The sequence below is a fragment of the Aythya ferina genome, assembly GCF_964211825.1.
Source record: "Aythya ferina genome assembly, chromosome: 2".
NCBI lineage: Eukaryota > Metazoa > Chordata > Aves > Anseriformes > Anatidae > Aythya > Aythya ferina.
This window is the reverse complement of record NC_140297.1, coordinates 65,111,727-65,130,714: the sequence shown is the minus strand read 5'-3', so window position 1 is coordinate 65,130,714 and position 18,988 is coordinate 65,111,727. Positions and strand designations below refer to the sequence as shown.

The window sequence follows — 18,988 nt, the reverse complement described above, 5'->3', positions numbered from 1 at the left end:
GGGCCGCTGCGTGGGGGAGGCGGGGTTAGCGTCAGGGGGCGGGGTCAGGGGCGGGGGCGGGGTTGGGCTCTCTGGAGCCCCGTCCCCTCCGAGGGGAGCGTCTGAGGGGAGGCAGGGGGGCGCCATTTTGTTCTGTGGGAGCCGTGGCCTCGTGGCGGTTGGGAGAGGACCTCCAAGATCACTTGGTCCAACCGTACCCCTCCCACCACTGTCACCCACTGACCATGTCCATAAGCACCACGTCCAACGTTTCCCTGCATGTCCCCAGGGACAGTGATGCCACCTGGGCAACCCCTTCCAACACCTGACTGCTTTCTGAGCAGGAATGTCTCCTCTCTTCCCACCCGACCCCCCTGGCATAACCTGAGGCCACCCCCTCCCATCCTATCAGTTCCCCAATGCGTATCCTCAACACAAGAGAACTCCTCTACAAAAAAAGTGTTTGTAGTGGTGTTGCTTGTCTCACTGCTCAAGGCAGCATCCACCCTCCAAGCAGCCTTTTTCCTCATCAGTACCACTTTGATTTCATCTCTTATTGCAGTATTCCAAGTGAGGTTTTCCTCCATAGAGAACATTGCCCGTTGCCCAGTTGTGCTGGAAATAACAATACAAAACCCAAGCTGGCCTTAGGAGCATTTCAGACACCTCACTGCAGGAGCTGATAGTCACCCTGTAACAGCTACTACTCATGCTGATTCCATGTTACAGACTATGCATTTATAGCAGGATTTCCGTGCTAATTCCTCATCGCCTAAGAGTCATGTATCTCTGCAGTCTTTAGGCAATTAGGTGTCAACATACAATGATACAGGTAAGAGTCAAAAACTGCATTGAGACACTAGCTTACCCACGTTGTTATTAGAAGATGTACTATAGTTCAAGATAACAAATTGCCTATGATCTTGGTTCAGCTTGTGCATTTCAGAGATAGCTTTATTTACAGGTGAAAACCCCTAAATGTTAATGAAACAATCAAAATACACAGTAAAGCAGATTATCTGTCATTGGCCTAAATTCTGCAATTCTGCTTAAGCTCATGTTTTATATATCATGTTATATGTATATGTCTTGTTATAGCAGAGTCCTTGTATCTACACAGATGAGAGGAAAAAAAAAAAAAAAGCAGGACTGGAGTTCTTGTGGAAATGACAGAAACTCAACCCACAAGGCAGTTAAGGAAACTATCTCCTTGTCCTGGTTTCAGTTAGAACAGAATTAATTTTCTTCCTAGTAGCTGGTGGAATGCTGTGTTTTGGCTTAGGATGAGAAGAGTGCTGATAACACCCCGATGTTTTAATTGTTGCAGAGCAGTGCTTATACCAAGCCAAGGACATCTCAGCCTTTTGCTCTGTCCTGCCAACAGGCAGGCTGGGGGTGCAGTAAGAGCTGGGAGGGGACAGACCCAGGACAGGTGACCCAAACTAGCCAAAGGGGTATTCCATACCATCTGACGTCATGCTAAACAATATCTAGGGGTGGTTAGCCGGGGGGAGGGGGCCAGACTGCTCGGGGTTAAGCTGGGCATCGGTCAGCGGGTGGTGAGCAATTGCATTGTGCATCACTTGTTTGTACATATTATTATTACTTTTCTATTATCACCATTGTAACATTATTGTTATTATTGTTATTATTATTTTGTTATTATTATTTTCCTGTCTTATTAAACTGTCTTTATCTCAACTCACGGGCTTCACTTTCCATTTCTCTCCCCCGTCCCAGAGAGGGAGGGGGGAGGGTGAGCGAACGGCTGCGTGGTATTTAGCTGCCAGCCGGGTTAAACCACGACAGTCTTTTTGGCGCCCAACGTGGGGCACGAAAGGTTGAGATAACGGCAGATCTGACCACAGTGTGTTAAACTAAAATTGGTGTAATTATTAGACCTGCTTAATAGTCACTTGTCATAATGCTGATCGCTTTAATCTCAACTCTGCTGCGCCTGTTTTCCAAATTGAGTATTATAGTACATTATTTTCCGTACTTGCTCTCTGTCATGTTGTTTATCCTCTCCGGGCCCTGGTTTCAGATCATTATGGTACTGAGTGTTGTAGCAATGGCTTATGAGACGATGAGATATCTGGTCATGACTCTAACTTGGTATTTGTACTCAGTAACATCGTCGACTCTGTATTTTGGAAACTGTATCTTGGAAACTATTAGCAATTATACCTATTGTTTTTTTCCATTAGGGAGTCAATCTGTGGAGGGGAAAGGGGAAGATATTTTTTCTTACTTGATTACTCTCCCTTTCTCCTTCACCACCCCTGTATCCTCCTGGATCACTATGCCTTCCTCCTTCACCACCCTCTTACCCTCCGAGCTTGCTACAATAGCTCTCCAAGATATTGAATATCCTTGGGATACTCAGACCAGCATAGTCCTGTTGTTCTGCCTCCTGAATGCACTTCAGGTTCTGCTTAAAGTTAAACAACTACTTAGGAAGCTCATCCGGAGATCTGCCCGGAGGCAGTATAGTTGTGGGTGGCAGGGAGTATGGGAGGATATGGGCAGGCATCTAGAGCAGTTGGCACCCCCAGTGTTTTGGAAATTCACCCCTGAACAACTGCAAAATCCTCAAAAACTGGCAGAATGCTTGAGAAAAAGGTGTCATGATTCTGGCAGTTCCAAAGTAACACAAATCATTGTAACATGCTGAGGCCTGGCTCATGCCTATCGAGCTGCCATTGATACTGCTATCAACTTAGTGACAGACCCTGCGGCCACTCCAAGCCCTGTGACAGATCCAACGGCCACTGTGACCCCTACGGTGGACTCTGCAGCCGCTCCAGTCCCAGCTTCTGCAGATGCTCCAGTCCCAGTTCCTGCAGATGCTCCAGTTCCAGCTCCTGCAGCCACTCCAGTTCCAGCTCCTGCAGCCGCTCCAGTCCCAGTTCCTGCAGGTGCTCCAGTTCCAGCTCCTGCAGCCACTCCAGTCCCAGCTCCTGCAGCCGCTCCAGTCCCAGTTCCTGCAGATGCTCCAGTCCCAGCTCCTGCAGCCGCTTCAGTCCCAGCTCCTGCAGCCGCTCCAGTCCCAGCTCCTGCAGCTGCTCCAGTCCCAGCTCCTGCAGCCGCTCCAGTTCCAGCTCCTGCTGCTACTCCAGTCCCAGCTCCTGCAACTGCTCCAACTCCAGTTCCTGCAGCCACTCCAGCTCCGGTTCCTGCAGCTGCTCCAGCTCCTGCAGCCGCTCCAGCTCCTGTGGCTGGGTCAGAGAAAAGAGCTGTAGCAGTGCAAGTTGACCCTGCAGAGGGTATTCCAACCCCTGTGGCAGACCCTGTAACGGGGTCAGAGAAACGAGCTGTAGCAGTGCAAGTTGACCCTGCAGAGGGTATTCCAACCTCTGTGGCAGACCCTGTAACAAGGTCAGAGAAACGAGCAGTAGCAGTGCAAGTTGACCCTGCGGAGAGTATTCCAACCTCTGTGGCAGACCCTGTAACAAGGTCAGAGAAACGAGCAGTAGCAGTGCAAGCTGCCCCTGTAGAGAAGGTGAAAAAATGGTATAGAGATTCAGGTCGTTTAGAACGCAGAGAGTCTTCTGCCAAATCTAGGTATAGAGACGACGGAGACGACGACGACGCTGGGCCATCAAGGGTTCAGGAGGAGGAAGATGAGGATGCCGAAAAATCAACAGTAACTACCCGAAGCCTAAACGAGCGTGAGTTACGAGATGTGCGAAAAGATTTTGGTCGCTGTATAGGTGAGCAATTTGTCACCTGGCTGCTCCGATGCTGGGACTCTGGAGCCAATTGTGTGGAATTAGACGGCAGGGAAGCCAAGCGACTGGGATCCCTTGCTAGAGACGCAGGCATTGACAAAGTAATTGCAGATGGAGCACAATCTCACAGCCTCTGGAGGCGTCTCCTCTCAGCTGTGAGGGAAAGGTATCCCTTCAAGGAAGAACTTTTATGTCTACCAGGCAAGTGGACCACTATGGAGAAGGGAATCCAGTACCTGAGGGAATTAGCCGTACGGGAAGTGATTTATGAGGATCCAGACCTCAGACAAACATCCAAAGATCCAGATGAAGTCAGGTGTACACGACCCATGTGGCGGAAGTTTGTACGGAGTGCACCATCATCATATGCCAGCTCATTGGCAATAATGGCCTGGAAAGAGGATGAGGAACCCACAGTGGATGAAGTGGCTAAACAACTCCGGCAGTACGAAGAAAGTCTCTCCTCTTCCTTACAGGCCTGCGTCTCAGCTGTGGAGAAACTTTCTGAAGAGTTCCACCAACTTAAAGAGAATCTATCTTCATCCCCACCTGAACCAACCAGTGTCCACCGACCAAAAGAGAACACTGTGGAGAAACTTTCTGAAAAGGTTCACCAACTTGAAGAGAGATTATTCTCCTCCGCACCTGTACAGAGCAGTGTCTCAGCTATCAGGGGTAGGCGTTCATCCACACAAGGAAGACGATATGGTGGGTACTCACCCCGTGCCACCCTGTGGTTTTACTTACGAGACCATGGAGAGGACATGAGAAAATGGGATGGAAAATCTACTGCGACCCTAGAGGCACGGGTACGTGAGTTGCAAAAGAAAACAATCAAGAAAAAGGGATTCTCTGAAAAGTTTGCTGCTCCAACTTCCAGCAGACAGTCCTTCAAACACAGAAATGAAGAAGATTCTGACCAGGATTAGGGGAGCCCTGCCTCCAGCCAGGGGGAGGAAAGGGACAATCGAGTTTATTGGACTGTGTGGATTCGATGGCCTGGCACGTCAGACGCACAGAAGTATAAGGCTTTAGTAGACACCGGTGCACAATGTACTATAATGCCATCGAGATATAAAGGACCAGAGCCCATCTATATTTGTGGAGTGACAGGCGGATCTCAGCAGTTGACTGTATTGGAGGCTGAAGTGAGTCTGACTGGGAATGAGTGGGAAAAGCACCGCATTGTGACTGGCCCGGATGCTCCATGTATCCTTGGCATAGACTATCTTAGAAGAGGATATTGCAAGGACCCAAAAGGGTTCCGGTGGGCTTTTGGTATAGCTGCCTTAGAGACAGAGGGCATTAAACAATTATCTACCTTGCCTGGTCTCTCAGAGGACCCCTCTGTTGTGGGGTTGCTGAGGGTCGAAGAACAGCAAGTGCCAATCGCTACCACAACTGTGCACCGGCGGCAATATCGCACTAACCGAGACTCCCTGATTCCCATCCATAAGCTAATTCGTCAATTGGAGAGCCAAGGAGTGATCAGCAAGACTCATTCACCTTTCAATAGTCCCATATGGCCAGTGCGAAAGTCTAATGGCGAGTGGAGACTAACAGTGGACTATCGTGGCCTGAACGAAGTGACGCCACCACTGAGTGCTGCAGTGCCGGACATGCTGGAACTTCAGTACGAACTTGAATCGAAGGCAGCCAAGTGGTACGCCACAATTGATATCGCTAATGCATTTTTCTCCATCCCTCTAGCAGCAGAGTGCAGGCCACAATTTGCCTTCACTTGGAGGGGAGTCCAATATACTTGGAATCGACTGCCCCAGGGGTGGAAACACAGCCCTACCATTTGCCATGGGCTGATCCAGTCTGTGCTAGAGCAGGGGGAAGCTCCTGAACACCTGCAGTACATCGATGACATTATTGTGTGGGGTGACACAGCAGAGGAAGTTTTTGAGAAAGGGAAGAAAATAGTCCAAATCCTTCTGAAAGCCGGTTTTGCCATAAAACAAAATAAAGTCAAAGGACCTGCACGAGAGATCCAGTTTTTAGGAATAAAATGGCAAGATGGATGTCGTCAAATCCCAATGGATGTGATTAACAAAATAACAGCTATGTCTCCACCAACTAACAAAAAAGAAACATAGACTTTCCTAGGTGTTGTGGGGTTTTGGAGAATGCACATCCCAAATTACAGTCTGATTGTAAACCCGCTCTACCAAGTAACCCGTAAGAAGAATGAGTTTGAATGGGGCCCTGAACAACGACAAGCATTTGAACAAATCAAGCAGGAAATAGTCCATGCAGTAGCCCTTGGGCCAGTTCGAACAGGACCAGATGTAAAGAATGTGCTCTACACTGCAGCCGGGGAGAACGGCCCCACCTGGAGCCTCTGGCAGAAAGAACCTGGGGAAACTCAAGGTCGGCCCCTGGGGTTTTGGAGTCGGGGATACAGAGGATCTGAGGCCCGCTATACTCCAACTGAAAAGGAGATATTGGCAGCATATGAAGGAGTTCGATCTGCTTCGGAGGTGGTCGGTACTGAAGCGCAGCTCCTCCTAGCACCCCGATTGCCAGTACTAGGCTGGATGTTCAAGGGAAGGGTCTCTTCTACGCATCATGCAACTGATGCTACGTGGAGCAAGTGGGTTGCACTGATTACTCAGCGGGCTCGAATAGGAAACCCCAGTCACCCAGGAATATTGGAAGTGATTATGGACTGGCCAGAAGGCAAATACTTTGGGATATCATCCGAGGAGGAGGTGGGTCGTGCTGAAGAAGCCCCACTGTACAACCAGTTACCAGAGAATGAAAAGAAATATGCCCTGTTCACTGATGGGTCCTGTCGTATTGTGGGGAAGCATTGGAGATGGAAGGCTGCTGTATGGAGCCCTACATGACGAGTTGCAGAAGCTGCTGAGGGAGAAGGTGAATCAAGTCAGTTTGCAGAAGTGAAAGCCATTCAGCTGGCTTTAGACATTGCTGAACGAGAAAAATGGCCAGTTCTCTATCTCTACACCGATTCATGGATGGTAGCAAATGCCCTGTGGGGATGGTTACAGCAATGGAAGCAAAACAACTGGCAGCGTAGGGGCAAACCCATCTGGGCTGCTGCTTTGTGGCAAGACATTGCTGCTCGGGTAGAGAACCTGGCTGTGAAGGTACGTCACGTAGATGCTCATGTGCCCAAGAATCGGGCTACTGAAGAACATCAAAACAACCAGCAGGTGGATCAGGCTGCTAAGATTGAAGTAGCTCAGGTGGACCTGGATTGGCAGCATAAAGGTGAATTATTTATAGCCCGATGGGCCCATGACACCTCAGGCCATCAAGGTAGAGATGCAACATACAGATGGGCTCGTGATTGAGGGGTGGACCTGACCATGGACGCTATAGCACAGGTTATTCATGACTGTGAAACATGTGCTGCAATCAAGCAAGCCAAACGGTCAAAGCCTCTTTGGTATGGAGGACGATGGCTGAAATATAAATATGGAGAGGCCTGGCAGATTGATTACATCACACTCCCTCAAACTCACAATGGCAAGCGCCACGTACTTACAATGGTGGAAGCAACCACCGGATGGCTGGAAACATACCCTGTGCCTCATGCCACCGCCCGGAACACTATCCTGGGCCTTGAAAAGCAAGTCCTATGGCGACATGGTACCCCAGAAAGAATAGAGTCAGACAATGGAACTCATTTCCAAAACAACCTTATAGACACTTGGGCCAAAGAACATGGTATTGAGTGGGTGTATCACATCCCCTATCATGCACCAGCCTCCGGGAAAGTTGAACGATACAACGGACTGTTAAAGACTACATTGAAAGCAATGGGCGCTGGAACATTCAAAAATTGGGATACGCATTTGGCAAAGGCCACCTGGTTAGTCAATACTAGGGGATCTGCCAACCGAGCTGGACCTGCCCAATCAAACCTGTTACGTACTGTAGATGGGGATAAAGTTCCTGTAGTGCATGTAAGAAATATGCTGGGTAAAACAGTCTGGGCTACTCCTGCCTCAGGAAAAGGCAAACCTATTCGTGGAATTGTTTTCGCTCAGGGACCTGGATACACTTGGTGGGTGATGCAAAAGAACGGAGAGGTCCGGTGTGTACCTCAAGGAGATTTAATACTGGGTGAGAATAGCCCATGAACTGAATTGTACCATGTTAATTACTATATAATACTGTATGTTATCACTACTATGACTACTGTAGGTGACTAATTAGAATGTATGGAAAAGAGTGTAACCTGAGCATGACATAAATGGCATGGAATAAGCGGTGGATAGATGTCCTGGTTTCAGTTAGAACAGAATTAATTTTCTTCCTAGTAGCTGGTGGAATGCTGTGTTTTGGCTTAGGATGAGAAGAGTGCTGATAACACCCCGATGTTTTAATTGTTGCAGAGCAGTGCTTATACCAAGCCAAGGACATCTCAGCCTTTTGCTCTGTCCTGCCAACAGGCAGGCTGGGGGTGCAGTAAGAGCTGGGAGGGGACAGACCCAGGACAGGTGACCCAAACTAGCCAAAGGGGTATTCCATACCATCTGACGTCATGCTAAACAATATCTAGGGGTGGTTAGCCGGGGGGAGGGGGCCAGACTGCTCGGGGTTAAGCTGGGCATCGGTCAGCGGGTGGTGAGCAATTGCATTGTGCATCACTTGTTTGTACATATTATTATTACTTTTCTATTATCACCATTGTAACATTATTGTTATTATTGTTATTATTATTTTGTTATTATTATTTTCCTGTCTTATTAAACTGTCTTTATCTCAACTCACGGGCTTCACTTTCCATTTCTCTCCCCCGTCCCAGAGAGGGAGGGGGGAGGGTGAGCGAACGGCTGCGTGGTATTTAGCTGCCAGCCGGGTTAAACCACGACACTCCTCATTTGGGGTGATGTAGTGTCCATCCTTCTTGAAGCCCAAAGCTTGTCAAATGCATATAAATGTAGGGTTTGTCTGCAATAAAATTTCTGAAAAGAAATGTAGAGTGAAAATCTGATGTGCTGTACATATCTGCAACTATCCATTTGCCAAAAAGGGAAAAATAGGCTTTCCTCATGGTTGTCACCCTGCTCACTTCTCCCTGGCTCAGCAAGGCACCACACATCTTCAGGGTGATCCATATGCAGCACCTGCAGCAGTGTGAGGACTGCAGTGTTCAACCCAGAGTTGGAACAGAGTTGAAAGCAAGTACCTTAAGCACTTATAATAAAAAATAAAAATAATAAAAAAACTTATGGTGGATGATAGCTGAGGTGAACCACTTCACCCATGTTGCACAAACTTGGAGCTTGCAACAAAACAGCCTGTTCAGTAGTGCTTATCATTGAAAAAAAGGGAGAGGAATTAATTTAGCTTGGAGGAGAATTTTACATGAACTTTGTGATGTTCTTTGTTTTTTCTTAATCAAAGTCTGTAAACAAGTTGTGCACTTTTATGTTTCTTTTATGTGAGTTTACTTTGATTATCTTCCTGTAGTTTTTATTTCAGTTATTGGATTGATGATCACTTCAGGCTTTCAGGCAGGTAGTTACATTTATGAATTATCATTACTTGTAATGCAAATGCAAAGAAAAAGGCTTCTGAATCTCAGTAGCAGCCTGTATTTGAATTACAGTTCTCCAAAGCATTTTGATGCAAGTTGTTTAACACGTTACAAAAGCAAACCCAGCAGCCCTCTGTCATTGCATACACTGAAATAAAAGCACATTTGAATAAAGTGTGGTTGACATTTAGCTGAACAGATCAGTAACATAATTTATGAAAACATGTGAAAGACACTGTTAATCGGGCCTCATGAGCGGTTATCAAACTAGAAGAAAGCCCAGTTCTACATCTTGAAAATATAACCAAGCCAAATAAATACAACATACCCTTCAGCTAGCTAAAGCCTGTGTAGACTGTGTGTAACCATTAACATTACAAGTGAAGAAGAACTCACAATATTCCTACACACACCTGACCAAATTTTCTAAGGGAATAAATTGGTATAAAATAAAGAAATGTAATAATTATAACCAGATGAGACTCAGGCGTATGTTCACAGAACCAGTCATCTACCCAGGTAATGGTCAAAAGGCATTCTGGCAGCAAGGAAAGGACTATGTAGGAGGACACCAGATTATAGCCACAGACTGGCTATTCTATTGTGTAGTTATGATAGATGTAGAATGAGAAAAACAGAAAAAAAAAAAAAAAAGGGAAAAAAAAATATGTAAAAGTAATGTAAAGTCTCACCAAAATTAATCAAGTTTCTTTAAGCTATTCATAGCATGTAGTACAACTTGTCTCTGTCCTCAAGTTTCTTGTTGACATGCTCTCCCTAGTCATGTTGAAAGCTCTTCTAGAGTACTAGTGATATCTGGGAGAGATTAAATTATAAAGAGGTGGAGAGCTGGGATGGTGGTTGGCTTCCAGAGAAAGGCATGAGGCAAGTATAGAAGTCAGGAAGGGAGGGGAAAAGGGTATCTTTGATCAGAAGACGGTGGGGGGAATCTCTGTATTAAGGTAACAAGTCAATGTCTGAAGACCTGTGAGATTAATGTTGGTGTCTCTGCCTCCTTCTGGGTGGCCTACCGCTTCTCTTCTGCTAGCTTTGTCACAATACTTCCTTAGAGAATCTTGGCTGGGAGAAAACAGTATTTATTTTGCTTTTCCTGCTCTTCAGGGTCCACAGAGGGGGTCCAGATGAGTGAAGAACTCTTTCAGTTCCTGCTGTATGGATTCAAAGACATCACTTTTCAAATTATTCAAGGAAATCCAAGAAAGTGTTTGTTTGTTTGTTGTTTGTTTGTTTGTTTGTTTTTGAGAAGGCTTTACTAAGCTTTTCTAAAAATACTGAGTTATTAAAGTGCTTAACACAATATACCAAGGCTATGTTTTCAGATCTGCTGACATTCTGAGAACAAAAATACCTTCTTTTGCGTCTCACACAGTATTATTCCTGTGCGCCTTCATTTCAGATCACAGTGTGCTAAATGACACCTACATTTGGGGAGCTTATAATCAACTTCTGCTCCTGGATAAGAACTTGAGAGATTTATGGTTTTACATTCAGTAAACACTCTGGTAAACTTTGAAAGAATAAATTATGTAGAAGTTGGCTTTGAAATTATTTATTTATGAATAGGTTTAACTGATCAATCTCGTGATTGCAGTGTTGTCCAGAGAGAGGACATATAGCAGTGCAGATTTGGAGCAAATGAGCTGAGTATAGGCTAATGGCTATTTTTTTCCAGGTTGCGCAGAGGTATTTTCCTAGCCTTTGGGGGATCTCAATGCAGGGATGGACAGACAACGTTAGATCATGTAAAGAACTATGCAGTTTCTTAATAGTACTTTGCTAATAGAGGCATGCATGTATGCAGATAATGAAGTTCCTGCCCCTCCTTCCAGAGGCGTAAATCAGGTTGTACCTATGTCTCAGACAACATTCCACTTAAATTGTCACCTTGGATTGTGTTCATGTTTGCTTATTACTGGGCATTAAGGAAGGAGTGTCTGCAATCTTCTGGAGCAATAAAAATCGAGAGAGAAGCACGAGGTCAGGACTCATCATTTATATCCTGAAACCTTCCTCCTTTAGTTTCCCTATGCTTCTATTTATGTTCCCATTTTCAGTCCTTAGGTTTGCTTCCCCAGTAAAAAATTTATGGCAGTAATAGTTTCCTTGTAAGAATATGTAGCCAGCAACCAGGACTGGTTAATATTTGTATGTTATTCTTTACATATTTATTGTCAATTTTATATTCTTTCTGTGGGAAGACAATTAGTGTTCAGTACTTCTCTGAGGGATGAAAGAATTCAGATTTTGTATTCAGAAGTGCTATGGATACTTGACAGAAAGTAGGTGAGATCTAATTAAAGACACTGATTGTAAATTGCTTTCTAAAGATCTCTCACATACAAGCAGGATTCCTCAGCCTTAGGCTGTATGAAGGGTAGGGCAGGAAGGACACAAAACAGAGGCAAATAAACCTGGGCTGTCCTTAATACTGCCCCTTAGGAAGAGGATCCATCAGTCTGCAGTAACAGTGGAGGGGAGACTGGGAAGGGAGTAAGAAGGCTTTACCAGGTGCTGTGCTGTAGAGCTTCCAAGGCCAGTGATGAACCTGCAACATTTCAGTGTGTTACTTCACCCTGGCCAATCATCAGGTCTAAAGGCAAGGTTCCACACATAAGGCATGATACTGCCCTTTGCTGTCAATGTTGGCTTTGGGGCATCAGTTAATTGTTCTCACACCAGCTGATGTTCTAACATGAAGGATGGGCACTGCAGCGGTTATCTCATCTCTAAGGTGCCTCATTGCATCAAGCAGATAGATGTCAGATGAGCCACTCTCTGATGTAAGGTCCTTCAGTGTTCCTTCATGTTCTTTCATGCTGTGGTAAACAGCCAGAATGTGTTGGTCAGTTCCTGTAACAGAATGTCCACAAATAATCCTGTAATTCAATGTAGCTTCTAAAGAGAGACACAAAGATGTACAAAGTCACTACACCCCCAAATCTCATTTGAATTTAAAGGAATTCATCTGCTTAAAGGCATTTAAGGACATGGTGAAAGGCTTATTTTCCTGTGCATAACTGATTCTCAAACCTAAAGCTGGAAACCCATGACCAAAGACATCCCTGGCTAACTCTGAGTGAACACCTCTGTTTCTCTTGCTGGCAAGCTCCTAATGTCTATTACTCCTTCAAGAAAAGTGAAATAAGTTGCACCTGGTGATCAGATAGCAGTCTAGATTTATTACCTGTTTGGGAGGCAATCAAATACTTCTGCAATATGGCAGAAAGAAAAAAATCTCTAGGCTAAAAGATTAGTACTAGTAGAGAATGTAGAGTTAGGATTGTTATATAATCTGAATTAAGATAACATACCTATCACACTTCAATATTATAGATGATGTTAATGCTTTCTTCTGTGATGTTGTTCAATTTAAGTGAATGAATTCCCAGTGTAGGAAATGTAAACTCACCCTGTGGCGAGAAAAGTACCTAAGCAAAACTGAGAGCCAAAGTCCAACCATTTGTCAGACATTTATATAAAACACATTCTTTTCTAAATCTGTGTTTAAGATGATGCTATATGACTCGTGCAAGCAATAATTTCTGCTTAATATTCAGTGTACTAGCTAAGCAATACTGTTCAGCATATTTCATAACAGTGCCTCATTTAAAAGGCTGATGCCACTTTGGCAGGCACCTTTTGGCACACCATGATGTGTTTGTTGCACATATTTGTTGTCTCAAATGATAACAGTCCCTAAATTTCTAATATGCTCATGAATCAAACTTTGCAGCCCTGGGCTCTAAAGAGAACATCTCTTTCCCTGGAAAGCAAACAACCCCCAAACCCCACTCTCTGATGTTAATGGGAGTTTATTTGACCAAAATGCACAGCAGTTTGCTAGTCAGCTCTGTGACAGCAATGCTCTTCTCTGAGCTCTTGTCCACCATCAAAATGAGACAAATCCCATCTTAAAGATAAGAGCTTATTCACTTAGGAGGAAGAAAGAAATGCTTGTTCTTTACTTTCAGACAAAAGACCACTTTGAATTTCTGTTAGCTTTTGGAAAGTGCTTTGAGTGGGCAGAATGCTAAGGGGCAATTTCACAGCCATTTTGTCATTTTTGGCCATGCTCACTCATTTTCTCTCTCTCTGCAAACTCTTGTCTTTTCTACTTCTTCTTCCTTATCTTTGTAACAAATATATTATTATTTTCTATTCTCCTCCCCCCCCCCCCCCAACTCCTCCCCATTGCATCTACAGAGACCCCGTTTCTGTATGTGACTTTTCAGATTGTTCCCTTTATCCTTCATATCAAATTTCCCTGCCCTATTAAAAGTTCTTCACCCACAGTTAGAGTTGCTAACTGGAAGCTTTCAGCAAGACTAAAAATGAGCAGTTTCAAGCATTTAAGTTCTTACAATTTCTTTTCCTAAAATGTTTACATGAAAAAATGAGAACTAGAAATGAGAAAAACTAAAAACTAGAAATATTAATCCTAGGCCTGAGGTTTTAAGTATGACCCTTTGGTATATTTTATTCTGCTAAAAGAGGAAATACAACCAGATTACTGTACAGAAACTGTCCTGTAAACAAGACAGGTGTTTCACCAAACTAGACATTACCCAAAAATTTATCATGCTAATCCTCCAAACCCTGAGACAGCAGACCAACAGAGTTAAGTACACTTGCAACCTTCAATAAACAAATTTACAGATATGGTATTATCAGTATGACTGCCATCACCTCCATAGACAGTCAATGCCCCCCTGTTTTTAATCTGACATGGTTAACAATGTAATGTTAACAATGTGGTACTAACAAGATAGTAACCATTTCCTGCGTAGTTTGCATATGTGCAGCAAAGTATTTTGGCCCCGAATTATGTTGGATAACATTTTCTGAATGTAAAAATTCAAAACTCTATTAAGGAAATTATTGATACTTGAAGTGTTGGCAGTTCTAGATAGGCTGAAAATGCTGGTGTTGTTTCAGCAAGGGAGTTACTTGAAAATGGTGTTTTGGCAAAAGCTGTTCACACCATTTGAAAGGAGTGCTGAAATAGCTGCAGTCCATTTTTTAGTTCTTGAACAGAGTGAGTAGGGCCCTCTTGCCCTTGTTTCCTCCCTTTTTCTCCTCTCCATTTTGCTCTAAGAATATTCTAGTGGGAACAACACTAATGTGAAACACGTTGTTCCTCTCTAAGTGACAAACATTTTTCTAAACAAAATGTTTGGGGAGGATTCTGGGTAAGTGGAAAAGAAGTACTAAATCATGCAAATAAACAAAGGAGAGAAGCAGAATTAAGCAGGTGACAAGGAAACCTGGAAAATTCAAATCACTAAATCTTGTATTTTATTTTTCTTTTTTCTCCATTCTAAAGCATATGGTCACATAAGCAGATATCAGATTTTAAAATATCTGCTGTCCTTCCATACAAAACAACAATGGAAAACAGCAGAATGAACTCCAGAATCCACTTTTTAATTGTCTCTGACCAAATTTAAGGAAGAATAAGTTCCCACTTTTTCTCACTCACTATAAGAATATTCTATTCTTTTAACTCACTCCTGCTGAATGATGTCATATACTCCTTTCCATCTCTTTCACCATCCTCCCAACTGCAGTTTCATGTGAAATTCCTGCATGGTTTGGGCTTATTTTCTAAAACACCACATATAGGCCTCGTGCAAGGTGTCAGATTCATTTCCGATGGGATGCAGAGAGATGAGACACTCCAAGCTGAGATTCTGTTTCTAAGGTTACTGCTCAGGACTGCTGCTGGTGGGTCCCCTGCAAAGCCCGTTTTGGCTAGAGGTGGACATAAAGCCTACTGGAGCAGTGATTGGGGTGCACAGGGAGGGTCTTGTAAGATGGAGCTTGGTGGCCTTTAACCGTGTGGTGGTACAGCCAAGTCTGTTGCAGTAGCAAACCTCCCAGCCCCACCACCCAACTTTTTTGCTGGTTTCTGGCAAGTGCAGAACAGAGACCAGGGCTAGGGGATGGATGGGTCCCCTGCTCCCTTCCCCTCTTTTTCCCCCGCCGGCCAGGAGCTCTGCTTTGGGGCGTGCAGCCGTCCCCCTCTCCTGGACAGCCGGCGCTCTGCACCCGCGGCTCCTGGCTGGTGGATGGAGGCGGCTCCTCTCTCGCACTCATCGGCTCTGCTTCGGGAGAGACGCGGCTAGGCAGCGAGCAGCACGCCTGAAACATGCCGCATGTCATGCAAAGTCCTACCCGTGTAGGTTGCTTGGATAAAGCAACTCACGCAGCAGCTGTTGAGGGCGTTATCTTTTTTTTTTTTTTTTTTTTCTTTTTAATGCACATGAAAGATGCTTCATACATAAGAGCAGAGAGCAAATTTATTTCTCTTTTATGCTGAGTTGCATTCAGCAATGATTTGTGACAAAAGATACTGCAAATTTAAAAGTCTTTCAGATTTTTATAGTGATATATTTTGCATAATCTTGTTCTGGCAAGAGAAAACCATTTTTAGATACAGTATATAAATGCAAGAATACCAGTTAAAGAAGACGTAATCAATCTTATCATCTTCAGAAATATAACCTTAGCTTTGGAAAATGAAATATTTCAAAAGAAAAATCTTGATAGCAGCAACTTGTATTTTTACTAAGTATTATTAAAGCTGATCAACAAAGTTCCTAAGAGAAACTACTTAGTTTGAAGTGACTGTAAGCATAAAGTGTTGACAGTTTGAGAAACTTCATGTAAAAGCTAATTATATTTACATATAAAGCTAATTATATTATTATACAATATGTAGCACATTGCAAAACAGTGTGCTGTGTCTAGCTGTTTAAAAATGGGAAGTGGCTGCCATTCTAATGCTGTGTTAAACTCTGCCCTGCACTGGGGCAGAAAATGGGGAAGAAAATTATCTTTTCTTTTTTTTTCCCAGTCTATGATAAGCAAGCCCACGGCCATCCTTTGTTATGGTGGGAAATCCCTTCTGTCATGCTGAGAGCAGAGTGGTGCAAGCAGCTGTGGGCAGCAACATCCATCACTGACTCCATGGGAGCTGAATTTGATTTTTGAGATATGTTTTGACTGGCAAATAATTTAGGTAACACAGAGAATAGCATTTCCAGCACACAGGAAAAATTCTTGAATCGTCACCTTGTGGCACTGAGCCCACACCACTGTGTCCCCTGAAGGGACAGGCTTTGAATTTGAGTTTGTATCTTATTAACTAATGGCATTGATGCCAGGGTTGTGACTTCATTTGCACAAGGCTTGTGTGCTCAGGAATACCTCATCAAACTTTTCCTTGTAGCCCTCCTACCCGGGCAGCATTGCGTCTTGCTGCACACGAGGGGACCAGGGGAGACATGGTGGGTCCTGCCTCTGCTGACTTCTTTCCTCTTGCTGCAAGTAGGGCTGTGCTGCAATTATAACGTATTTCCCAAGTGCGTTCACAGTTGTGTTGTTGTTTCCTTGCTGGGAAATATTGTCTTGTTCTCCTTCTTTGATTGCTCACAAGGGAGAGAACCTTGTGTGCAATTAATGGGGGATTATTCAGCTCAAATCTGGCACCTGCTTCTGCACAATGGCATTTGTAGCGCGAGCCTTTCCCACAGTGAGCAGTGACTGCCAGAACCTGATCATCTGACTTCATGTGGCAGCAGGTGCTGTCTGCCAGCACGCTGGGCACTGGGACTGTGTTACCACCAAGCCTTCAGGATTCTGGAGATGCATTGGCCAGGGAAGGGATGTGAAGGGCATTAATCCCATGCTAATTTCAGACCTTGGGAAGTTCTGGAAACCATCTACACCTCTGTTTTGTTAATCACTGTGTTGGCAGTAAACACTCCTAGGAGCTTCTTCAGGGACACAGGACTTAAAAGCTTGTTGAGCCTAAAGGTGCAGACAAAATTAACACATTTGAGCACCACACCTTGTGGTGAGTTCAACATGCTGGAGGGAAGGGATCCCATCCAGAGGGACCTGGACAGGCTTGAAAGGTGGGCCTACGCAAACCTCATGAGGTTCAACAAGGCCAAGTGCAAGGTCCTGCACCTGGGCCAAGGCAATTCCAAGCCAAAGACAGGCCGGACAGATAATGGATTGAGAGCGGCCTGAGGAGAAGGATCTGGGAGTATTTGTTGATGAGAAGCTCAACATGAGCTGGCAACATATGCTTGCAGCCCAGAAAGTGAACTGTATCCTGGACTACATCAAAAGAAGCATGGCCAGCAGGTGGAGGGAGGTTGATTCTCCCTCTCTTCTCTGCCTTCCTGAGACCCCACCTGGAGTGCTGCGTTCAGCACAAGAAGGACATGGATGTATTGGAACGAGTCCAAAGGAGGGCCACAAAGATGATCAAGGGGATGGAGCACCTTTCCTATGAAGACAGACTGAGGGAGCAGGGATCGTTCAGACTGGAGATGAGAAGGCTCCAGGGAGACCTCATAGTGACATTCCAGTACCTAAAGGGGGCCTACAGAAATGGTGGGGAGGGACTCTTTGTTAGGGAGTGTAGTGATAGGACAAGGAGTAATGGCTTTAAATTAAAAGAGGGTAGATTTAGATTAGATGTGAGGAGGGAATTCTTTACTATGGAAGTGGTGAGGCAGTAGAACAGGTTGCCCAGAGAAGCTGTGGATGCCCCATCCTTGAAGGTGTTAAAGGCCAGGCTAGATGGGGCTTTGGGCAATCTAGTCTAGTGGGAGATGTCCCTGTCCATGGCAAGGGGTTTGGAATTATATGGTCTTTAAAGTCCCTTCCAACCCAAACCATTCTATGATTCTATAACATTTTTTATTTTTGTATTCTTAACTGCTGAGTATATAGAGACAGCTCAGGCAGTGATTTAGGACCTTTCATTTGAATTATTGATAAAGTGCAAATCATGATTTTCTGTGTTTACATTGTCTCTTCAGAGTGAAAGACCTGTTGCCTTCTCTCACTTTTTGTTCAGTTCTTGTGGGCCTCCACTTTCTGCAAGCCCTGTTCTCAGTCCTTTCACCTGCAGCGAATAAAAAATCCATGATGTAGTATGACACTTTCTAATGCTATTGTGGTAATAGTATCGATACTATACAGGTACTTTATACTTATTAAAATACCAATATACTACCTCAGTTTTTGAGACAAAACAAAACCAAACCACCATAAAACATTACATCAGGTGCAGCATGTATCTACTTTAACAGAGATCAGAGTAAAGGAGGCCTAAAATCAGATTTCCTCTGTGGCTTACGCCCTGTGGCATTTTCAGAGCTAAAAGAGCAAGGCAAGCATGCCAGAAATGTGTAAGATACTTTTTCAGAAGACAAACATAACAGTTCATGTTGTCCAAAGCAAGTTTCAAAGGTGGTCTGAAATAGTCTACAATCCAGTTACTACCTCTAACTCTCACATTTCCATTATCTTATGCAATGTTTCTCTTCTCCTGCCCTCCCTCCATCCAGAATCCTCAAACCCCAGGGTTATCAAGCAAGAGGAACTCTGTTCTAGCCGAGGCACGATGCAGGAATAGCCTTGGGAAATGACCCACCTTGTTGGGCTTGTGTTCCTGGGTGGCAGAGCCAGAAGCAAGTCAAGGAAAAAGAAAATGTCCTGGGGAAATGTCTTGCAGAAACATCTGCTCAGGAACGTGAGATGACTCATTTCAGGTATGGAAAGCAGAAATTGATTTCCATACCATCATGATGAGGAAAGCAGTGCTGTAACAGCTGAGCTCATCTGTGACTAGAGAGGTGCAGAGACATACATACACCTCTGTTGGTAAATGCTTTCATACACATCTGTACGCACGTGGTACCATTCAGAAGGTGGCAAA

The 18,988-nt window shown here is 44.5% G+C and overlaps 1 long non-coding RNA gene across 1 annotated transcript; it reads right to left on the bottom strand.

The window, feature by feature from the left end:
* Positions 1 to 10,728: 10,728 nt before the first annotated feature.
* LOC311432016 lies at positions 10,729 to 12,595 on the bottom strand. Its single transcript, XR_014689779.1, has 2 exons — positions 12,561 to 12,595; positions 10,729 to 12,099 (listed from the first exon to the last, which is right to left on the bottom strand). It is a non-coding gene; the product is annotated as an uncharacterized lncRNA (long non-coding RNA).
* Between the last annotated feature and the right edge of the window lie 6,393 nt (positions 12,596 to 18,988).